Source organism: Protopterus annectens, chromosome 12.part0 (genome assembly GCF_019279795.1).
Source record: "Protopterus annectens isolate FY-2018-M chromosome 12.part0, PAN1.0, whole genome shotgun sequence".
NCBI lineage: Eukaryota > Metazoa > Chordata > Ceratodontiformes > Protopteridae > Protopterus > Protopterus annectens.
This window is the reverse complement of record NC_056746.1, coordinates 143,988,666-143,998,683: the sequence shown is the minus strand read 5'-3', so window position 1 is coordinate 143,998,683 and position 10,018 is coordinate 143,988,666. Positions and strand designations below refer to the sequence as shown.

General features: G+C 39.2%; 1 long non-coding RNA gene across 1 annotated transcript in view; it reads left to right on the top strand.

Annotated features, from left to right (window-relative positions):
* Positions 1-3,084: 3,084 nt before the first annotated feature.
* The window catches only part of LOC122817321, a 78,149-nt gene continuing 71,215 nt past the window's right edge, over positions 3,085-10,018 (top strand). The window contains exon 1 of the long non-coding RNA XR_006367199.1: positions 3,085-3,219. This is a non-coding gene — a long non-coding RNA (uncharacterized LOC122817321). The remainder of the gene's footprint in view (positions 3,220-10,018) is intronic.

The window sequence follows — 10,018 nt, the reverse complement described above, 5'->3', positions numbered from 1 at the left end:
ACCACCCCTTAAGTTGAAGGATGCTATGCCCATTATTTTGCCGTACTTCTGTCCAGCAGTGACACAGAGGTGATGTCCGGGGTAAACCTGCGATCTCCCATCCATTGGTCAAGATTTCTCTTGAACAAAGCCAGCGAGGTGCTCTGTCTCACATGTACCGGGATTTTGTTCCACAGCATAGGGAGTCTCTGGGTGATGAATCTGTCCCTCCAGCACATCCTATTTATAACCGTGTTAAGGTTTAGGTCTCTTGATCTTGTAGTTCTGGTAGATTTAGATTTTTTGAGGTGGAGCATGTCCATTAATTCTGGGTTGGACATGGCCTTGTATGTCAGGCACAAGTCACCTCTGAGCAGACGGTATGCGACTGAATAGAGCTGGAGTTCCTTCAGTCAGGCAGCATAAGACATATTTTTGAGACCCATTATCCTTTTGGTGAGGAATTTTTGGGGTCTTTCCAATTGCTGCAGGTGTCTGGTAAGATACATTCCGAATGGGGCATTGTACTCAATCATTGGTCTGATGAGTGATGAGTACAGGGGAACAATGACCTCCCTTGATCAGGATGTGAATCCCTTCATGATCAGGTGGGCAAAGTAGAAGGTCTTCCTAACTACTTTGGCAATGTGAGTGTCAAAGGAGAGGTTACTGTCAACTTGGCTCCCCAGATCCCTGATAACCTCTTCTGTGCTTAGTGGATTGCCACCTATATGGTAGCTAGGGGTAACCTTGTTTTTTCCGAAGGGTATGACTATGCATTTTTTGGCATTTAACTTTAGGCCATGGCTCTGGCACCAGTTATCCGTTTCTATGAGACCCTTCTGAAGGATATCTGTGTCTGATGTGTTTTCAACTATGGCACCCAGTTTGCAGTCATCTGCAAACTTTGTCAGCCATAATCCTCCTGTGTTTGCCTGTACTTCTGAAAAGTAGATGCCAAACAAGAGGGGCCCAGGACTGAGCCCTGTGGGACACCACTTGTGACCGGCTTGGAGTCTGACATGGCGCCAGCAACTCTGACCCTGTGGGTTCTGTCACTTAGCCAGTTTGCAACCCATCTTGTGACGTATGGGTTTACATTTAGGCTGGTGAGTTTTTCAATGATACCCGAGTGGGGTATTGTGTCGAAAGCTTTTGCAAGGTCCAGGTAGGCTGTGTGGACTGCCTTGCCCTCATCAATGGCCTTTGAGACTGTTTTGAAAAAGTCAGCCAAGTTTAAAAGGCATGATCTGCCTTTGACAAAGCCAAACTGGGTTTGATCCAATGTCTGTAAGTCCCCTATGTCTTTATTTATGAGTTCCATTATGATCCTCTCCATAGCTTTGCAGACCAGGCTTGTTAAGCTAATGGGGCGGTAATTTCCAGGGTCCGTGGAAGCACCGCCTTTATGAAGTGGGACCACAGTTGCCGTACGCCACTCCTTGGGTACGTATCCTGAGGTGAGGCTAAGATTAAACAGCTGCCTTAAATGCGGATTTAATTCCTCATTGAGTTCATGGAGCAGACAGCCTGGGACACCATCTGGTCCCATAGATGCTGTGTTTTTCACCTTGGAGAGAGCAGTTTTCACCTGTACATATGAGATGTTTGGGAGGCTACATTTCGCTGGGATAGGTATCTCTCCTTTTGGGGGGGGGGGGAATTTGCACTGAACCTGTCAGCCAGTATGTTGGCAATGTCTGTTGGTTCAGTGATTTTTGCATCATTTTGAACTAATTCTGAGCATATCTGGGAGTTTCCACCCAGGTTTTTAACATAGCTAAAAAAGGCCTTATGATTGTCTTTTGTGTCTTTGGCGACTTTTCTCTCAAAATTTGCTTTGGATGATTTTATGAGTGATCGTAGTTTTTTACTTATAATGATCAAGGGTGTCTTCCCTTTTAAGGATTTTGCTCTATCTTGTAGTAGCTTTCTCCTTTTATTGTAGAGCTTGTTTATGGCTGGGGTCCACCAGACTGGGCGCTTGCCTTTGGTGGTAAGGGTCTTTGTTTTATTTGGGATTGCCTGATCCATGCAGTCCTGGAGGTGCTGGTAGAAGGCATTTGCAAGTGATTCAGCGGCTTGGGTAGTGGTTTCCATTGGCTCTGGGGCTTTGAAGGATACCACACCAGTCTTAAGAAGTGTGAAGTCGGCTTTTGAGAAGTTCTTCACTGTGATCTTATTTGTCTTGGGTGGGGGCGGGATATGGACTTCCGGTGAGATTAGTTTATGATCTGATCTCACCAATGATGGATATACTTCCGGTGTTGAACATTTTGTCCCCATGTTTGTGATGATGAGATCTAGTATGTTTTCTCCTCTTGTGGGGATGGTGACTAGTTGTTCCATGGCATTAGAGTTTATGAACTCTAGGAACCTTTGGGCTAGAGTGTTGGAGCTTGAGTAATGATCCCAGTCTATATTCGGGTAGTTGAAGTCTCCTAATATGATGGTGTTTGGAGATACATTTATACCCTCCAGTGTCTTCAGGAAAGCTGTGTGAGTTTCCTGAGATTGAGAGGGTGGCCTGTAACAAGCTACAAATTGCAGAGCAGTCTTGCCTATGGTTAATTGTCTGTCCTCTATTTAGGCATGCCAGTACCTATTTGGGCAGTTGAGTCTTGTGGGGGAAATCTATACATATTTGAGATTTTTCGAGGTAAAAAATCCCAACTTTTCTCTAATATGGATATAAAATAATTTTCTTCACTCTTCTTTTTCCTGAAAACTTAATCATGAATATCACGAAGTGAAAAAATAGAAACAGTTTAATGTGTATAAAACTGAGCTTTTATTTGGATAACAAAGTGAAATCCGATCCTTTGCACTGACTGTCCGAATGGCTGCAAAATTATGTTTCCAAAAAAAAGTGGAATGTGCCATTGTCATTAAGTTTCCTTTATTTCACACGAGAAAGCGCTGCGATAGTGAAACTAAATTGTGTCTATATCACACTGCTGAAATAATGAATGAGTTCTGGCTTGTGATTTTTTTTTTCTTACTGTTTCATGATTTTGGAGATGGCAACAAATACTATAGCTTAAAATGCATACAGTAAAAAAAGATACAAAAAGTAATGCCCAATGCCTTCAGCGACCCAGTAGCGAAGGCAAGTTTGGTAGAGGGTCTTCCGGTGTTATGATTGGAGAAACTGCCGGCGATCATGTGATATGTTAGCTCTGGTGAACCAATAGGATGGTTTTGTTGAAGCTTCTGTGATGGTTCGGATTTGAGGTAAGGGTAAGTGTTTGGCAGTTTTAGAAATGAGTGATCTGTTGCCGTTGTATTTGCATTTGTTATTTGACTTTTGAGACTTCCAAACTGTGCTTACGACACTTTTATTGTAGTTTTTTTTAGTTACGTTTGATATTGATAGCTTCTGTTGAGGAATTCTTTCTCGTTGTAAGTGGACAATGAGGTGTTGGCCGGGTTTATGCTTTTATTGTTTTTCTTTCTAGATCTCTTATTCGTTTTTATTTTGACCCCCCATTCTGTGGAAAGGTTTTGTAGCTTGACTTCTTCAAGTTTATTTCAGACTTTTTGTTTATTTGTTGTGGTGTATAAAGCGAATTGATGTTTGTCCTTGGTAATTGTGCAGCGTAGCGTAAGTTGGGCGAGGGGCAGTGTCTTCCTGTCACATTTGTTTTTAAAAGTTTATTGTACACATCGTCATTGAATGAGTAGCCATTCTTCGTCATGTAAGGTATTCCCAAATTGTAAACGCTCAGTGTTGTTTTTTGAATTATGCAATACGCTATAGTTTTGTGTTATTGAGTTTGTTGCAGTGCAAGAGCAACAGTTGATATTATTGCGAGTGTGTTGCCACAGCCTTAACACTTGTGATTTTGTAGCAATATAATAAAGAAATTTGTTACTAAAACACGCCAGTAATCTAATTTAAAGGTTTGCATTTTTAAACTTATTTAGCATACATCTTCTTTTATTCTAATAACTTTTAAGTGAGTAAAAAAGTACCTGTTTTGTGGTGGTTGTTCACTATTTATTTGACTTTCTTCTTGATTCTGTTAGCTTGGAGTAAACATCATTATTTTTATGCGTTTTAAGCACTTTTTAGTAAGCTAGTTTTGGATGTTTCTGTTATGAACATCATTGCTACGTTATTATTGTTAGAGAACAATTTTTCTGTTGAGAAGTCTACTAAAGTTTGCCTGTCACCGTTTTGATATTAATAATGTTTTGTAATAGTAATGCGCTATTCAGTTCAGTCTCTCTTTTTTTTTTTTTTTTTTTTTTTAATGCAGCAGTAATGAAGTACTGGTATGCTTTTATTTGTAATGTTTTTAAGATGCTCTTGCTTTTTTTAGTGGTGGTTTATTTGCATTTTGTTATGGTTAGCCTTCAGGCAGTCCCCATTTAGACATCCAGGAAAAAAAGATGTGTAGCACTATCATTAATCTCTTGGTAAGCTAATTATGTCTGTTGAATTACAGGCCAGCATGACATGTCATTTTAGCATGATGCTATAGTGTTGGGTCAATAATGTCATATAAACAATGTGTGACATTTGGTGTTCAGAAACAAAAAAATAAAGGGTCCAGATGGGGGAAATATTTCTTCCACCTCTCTTCATCTTTGCTTTCAGAGTGTGCAGAAGCGCATAGGAAAGCAAACCCTGATCCACATGGGGCTCTGACATAAGTTGTTAAATATGTTACGTTTTACTTTCATATGCAAAGTAATGTATACTTTCTTTTTTTGAAGTAGATAATGTCCAAGTACATGTTTATGGATGTTTAATTTAAACTGTGTATGTATGTATGTATGTATGTGTATATATATATATATATATATATATATATATATATATATATATATATATATATAGGTACATGTCAGTACATCGACAAGTTACAAGATCGACATCCACTTCACCGACACATGAAATAATCGACACCGCAAATCATGGACATTTAACAGGTAAGAAGTTTAAATTTCGCTAATCATGCCTACCATGTTTTAGTAAGTGTGGCAGTGTTATGCATGTGTGGTAGGCTTGATTAGCGAAATTTAAACTTCTTACCTGTTAAATGTCCGTGCTCCCATATATATATATATATATATATATATATATATATATATATATATATAATGTATGATGTATGTGCAGTGTTCAAGTTATGTAGTTAGTATATATATTTGTGCAGTGTTCAAGTTATGTAGTTAGTACTGCTCCAAGGCTATGTTACTATAGAACTGGACATACTATTGACATTTATCACCTGTTTTAAACATCACTAAATATACTCTCATTACTATATTTCACTTCATGAACTGTCATCATGGCCAGCCAGCTATTCACTCAAACCTGTTTATGATGTCACATCTGTTGCAGCCTACATACCGAAAAATGAAGTTCAAAATGCATAAGCCAAACAAATGTGTTGTGCATAGTAAGTGCAGTTTAAAAAGGTGCAAAAAAGTGCTGCAAACAGTTTTCTTTACATTGTAGTCTGTAGATCTGTAGTGTACAATGTTATGTTATAATGCAAAAAAAAAAAAAATCCAGAATTTATCTCTAAATATTTGCAAACAGCTTTTCATGTTATGAAACTGTATAATGTAGACATACAGTGCTTGAGGTATTTTTGCTTAGCCAGACTTGAGCTTTCACATGCCAGTTAAGAAATTCCTGAGTGCTTTTGAGATTTGTAGAAAGATGTCAGGCATAATTGACAATATATATTTTTTCAAACTGTACATCTAATAGAGTTAAATTCCAAAACACCTCCTGTCGAGCTTTACAGCTAATGGGGCCAGATTTCAATGGACTCTATCTGGTTGAAGTAAATTACTCTTGTTGTAATCCTACTTTTTATAGATGGTCCTTATCCCAAGAACAAGTCTTGTGGAATTGGGTCCTTTGTGTAAACGCCAGTTTTCTTCATCCTCATCGCCTTATGAACTTTAGGGACAGGAATTTTTTGAGTTTTACTATGTGGTGATGATGTAATTCGGTTCATTGGTTTGTACTAGGCTAATGGTCTTGGAACATTTACAAGCCTAGCCCGTAGTATTGCCCTGGCATTGTGCCACCCGACCTTAGTTCCCAGTGCCTCTGTCGATTTAAAGCTACTGGAGTGATCCTTGGGGTGAATTTTCTATTTCCCATTCACTCGTCAAGATTTCTCTTGAAGAGGGCCAGTGAGGTGCTCTGCTTGACCTGTATAGGAAGTCTGTTCCATAGCCTGGGCAGTCTCTAGGTTATGAACCTGTCCTCCAGCATGTTCTATTTGTGGTAATGAGGTTGATTTCTCTGGAGCATGTGATGCGGAGGGATTGGGATTTCTTTAGTTGTATTTTTAACAGAGCTGGGTGAGACGTGGCTTTGTAAGTCGAGCAGAGATTGCCTCTTAAGTAGGCAGTATGAGACAGAGAATAGATGGAGTTTTTTGAGTCTATCCATGTAGGACAAATATTTAAGGCCTAGGATCTTCTTTGTGTGAGGTTCTTTTGTGCCGCCTCCAGTTGTTGCAGGTGTTTAGTAAGGTACGTGTCAAATGGACATTGTACTCCATGATTGGCCTAGTGAGAGAAGAGTAGAGGGAGACAATCTTCCTGGATGCAAAATCCTTAGTGAGATGTGCCACATAAAAGGACATTCTGACCACAGTGGCAATGTGGTGGTCAAAAGAGAGGTTGCTGTCAACCTGTGTTCTCGGATCTCTTATAATGTATTCTGTGTTCAGTGGACAACCATCAATGTGGTAATTAATGGGAACAGAGTTTTTCCCAAAAGGGAGGATGACACATTTTTTGGCATTGAGCTTAAGGCCGTGGTTTTGACACCAGTCGTTGGTCTCAGTGAGGCCTTTCTGTAGGATGTCAACATCACTTAAGGAGTTAGTAATAGTTCCCAATTTTCAATCATCTGCGAACTTTATCAACCAGAGTCCCTTCATGTTGACCTGGACTTCAGAGAAGTAGATACCAAACAGGATGACATAAGAATTTATTATAATTGGAAGCTATCATCATGTTTGCTCATTCCCTGGAAGAGGCATTTGTACTTCATTGTAACCCGCTCCCCCCATCATTTTGGTTTCAGGCAGTAAGTCAAAAATGACCCATGCATCTCATTTCTTTACTTACATTTCTGCATTTGTTCTCATTCAGCTTCAGGTATGCATTTTTTTCTCTCTGGTAATTGAACTATCTTTTGAGATGTTTTACTTTTGCCTCACTCTTACTGTTAATATCATCTTCAAGCTTATTGATAGTCTATGCTGCAGCTATTTTGAAATGCCTCAGATGCTGACTAAATCCTTAAAAGTTCGAATTTCTTTATAGGGGTTATGTTGTCAAAATGCACGTTTAGTATAAATTGCATAAAGTACTTTTGCATTTGACACATCAGAAAATACTTTTTCATTCGTACAATGCTGGTATGTTCTCCCTTTGTAATTCTAAGGACTTCTGGATTTCTGATTAGAAGTGTTACAATAACCATATTGTTCATCTTGTCAGTAGTCTTAAATTTGTTTCTTAATTGTGCCCGTACTCTCCATTATGCTAATTTTTAGGTGAGTGGTTCTGTTTATGAATTGCATAATTCCGTTATCTGAGATGCATTCTGTGCTGCCTTTATTAGACAGTGTAGAGTGTGTACATTGATCCAACTAGGTTAGTCTTTTCAGAGTGAAAGACATTGTAGTGCTATGTACTGTATTTGTATAAATTTAAAACTCCATGCCCAACACATGGGAATTTTAATTGGATAACACAAGGTTTCTTGGCTTTGTAGTTTATACTTTCTTTTCATGTAAGAACAAAAGGGATAGTTGACAGAGGAGTATGACCTATTAATCCAGGGCTGTGTGCTAGGTAGCTAAGCAGAGATGGTATTAATTGTCCAGATGGGTATTCCTAACCACATTAAGTGCAAGTACGTAAAGTACTAGTTAAATATTAGACCACACAGCTGTGAATATAGACATTTCTAAGCTTTAGCAAATTCCATGTAAATATGAAGTGCAGTCATGTGAATTTTTTTTGCTAGCGTAGAACACCTAATGGTTGATTCTGAATACCCCCAACACACAGCAGTTCCCATGGTAGAAGTCGAGCTTCTTGAGTACAAGTAAATTCATTGGTATAGGGGGGATAAAATGACACGAGTGACTGGTGTTTAGTTAGTAGTACAAGTGGCTTATGGAACTGGTATATGTGTTTGCGTGAGACTGTCCTGGCTGAGGGAAGGAATGACTTGTGTTCCTCTCTCACAGCAGGAGAGGTGACATTTGGGGTGGTCATGGGACTTGCATTTGCCTTATCAAGCTGTAAATATAACAGCATTTCTTAGCAGATGCACAGATACGTGCATGAGGTGACATAGTGGCACCTGTGATAAGGTTGCACACTCCCTGCCCATAGGGAGGAGGTAGGATTAAAAAAAAAAACGTCATTGTTGAGATGCGGTTGAGGGCACAAGCAAACCCTGGCATATCTGGACGATGGCCCTTCCAGAGGTGGGGGTGACTTTGGTCCTAAAGCATTCATAAAACAAGTACAGAAATGTTTGATCAGCCAGTATTTAAAATGCAGCAGATTAACAGTGCATGTTTTTGGAGAATGTCAGGAGGAGGCACCACACAGAGCAGTTAAAATGCTTTTGCCATGTTTGACGTTAGTCCAATCAGAGCGACTCTGTTTCTTTATCTCTAGATGGCAAACTGTGGGACTAAGGAGATGGGTGGAGTGAGGTTGCAAGTCTGAAAGAAAGGTTGGCCAGATCAAAGTGAAACAGAACAGTGACTGTGAAAGACCTGTGTTTTGCTGTCTGACCTGTTGAAGTCTTGCCTCGATGCTCTGAAGATATGCGAGGTGTAAAACTTTTTGAAAACTAAAAACTTGAGAGCTGTATTTAATTTGAAGACTAGAGATATTTTTGCAAGTGTCAAGTCATTTTATTGCCTTTTGGAGACTGGATTTGAAAGCTATGATGATGATTTCCCTTTTTGTGAACATCTTTATTTACTTCCCGTATTGCATAGTAATGTGACTACAAATTTGATTGTAAAAGAGAAAAAACGCCCATTAGAAATACACTTTTTCATGTGTTGTACAATTTTATTGTATTCTGTTTTATTTTACTCTAGTTTATTTTATTTTGCATTTGTTTACCGGGATGGTCCAGCTGGGCCAGAAGTGCCCATTTTCAGTGGAGTCCCTGAGAGAAAAGCTCCATGTATAAGATATGCAATACAGAATTTACATCAATAAAGACATTTAGTACATATTGGCAGCTTATTAAGATATTATACAAGCAATACAGACTATGCACATGAGAACATTCCATATGAATAGTTTTCAGATGGCAAAATTTATATAGGGCACTTCATGTAGTGTGTGGAAAGCATATAATAGAAATTAATTACAGACTAGGTACTTAAACTTTTCACACGTGTCGGAGATGTAATAGTGAGTCCTGTTGCAGGAATCAGCAAAGTCGGTGGATATTGTTGCAGATATAAGTGGTAGTATGATATTAAGGTAGGCTGTGAGAGTACCTGAATGTCTCACCTGGTTCAGTGGTAGGTCTATAAGGGTTAGGAAGAGAAGGAAGTAGACATGGCAGATCAATGGTAGGGCAATGAGAGTTAGAAGAGGGAAGTGGACAGGATGGAGAGGTGGAGTAAGTAAAAAGACAGCTGGATGCGAAAGGAGGATGCCAGAGTAGTAGAGTGGGGGTGAGAATAGTTGTGGTGATTGAAGTTCGGCTATATGAGATGTGGTATTTGCACATGTGCACAGCCAAGATGAGGAGAGGTGTTTCAGAGATGAAGAGGGTTATTGAGTGGGTGGATCTAAGTGTTGAGGGGAGGTAGTTTTAAGGTTGTGCAATGGTAAAGCATCTGGCCAGCCAAAAATTTGGGTTTTTCTACATTTATGAGCAGTTGGTTTTTGGATCGGAGTGGTCTGTTAGGATGGTGTAAAGTAAGTATAGAAGATAAGAGCAGGGCACATGGATGAATTAGAATGAGTTTGTGAGCTGTAGTTAGTTGAGGAGTTCAAGCCATTT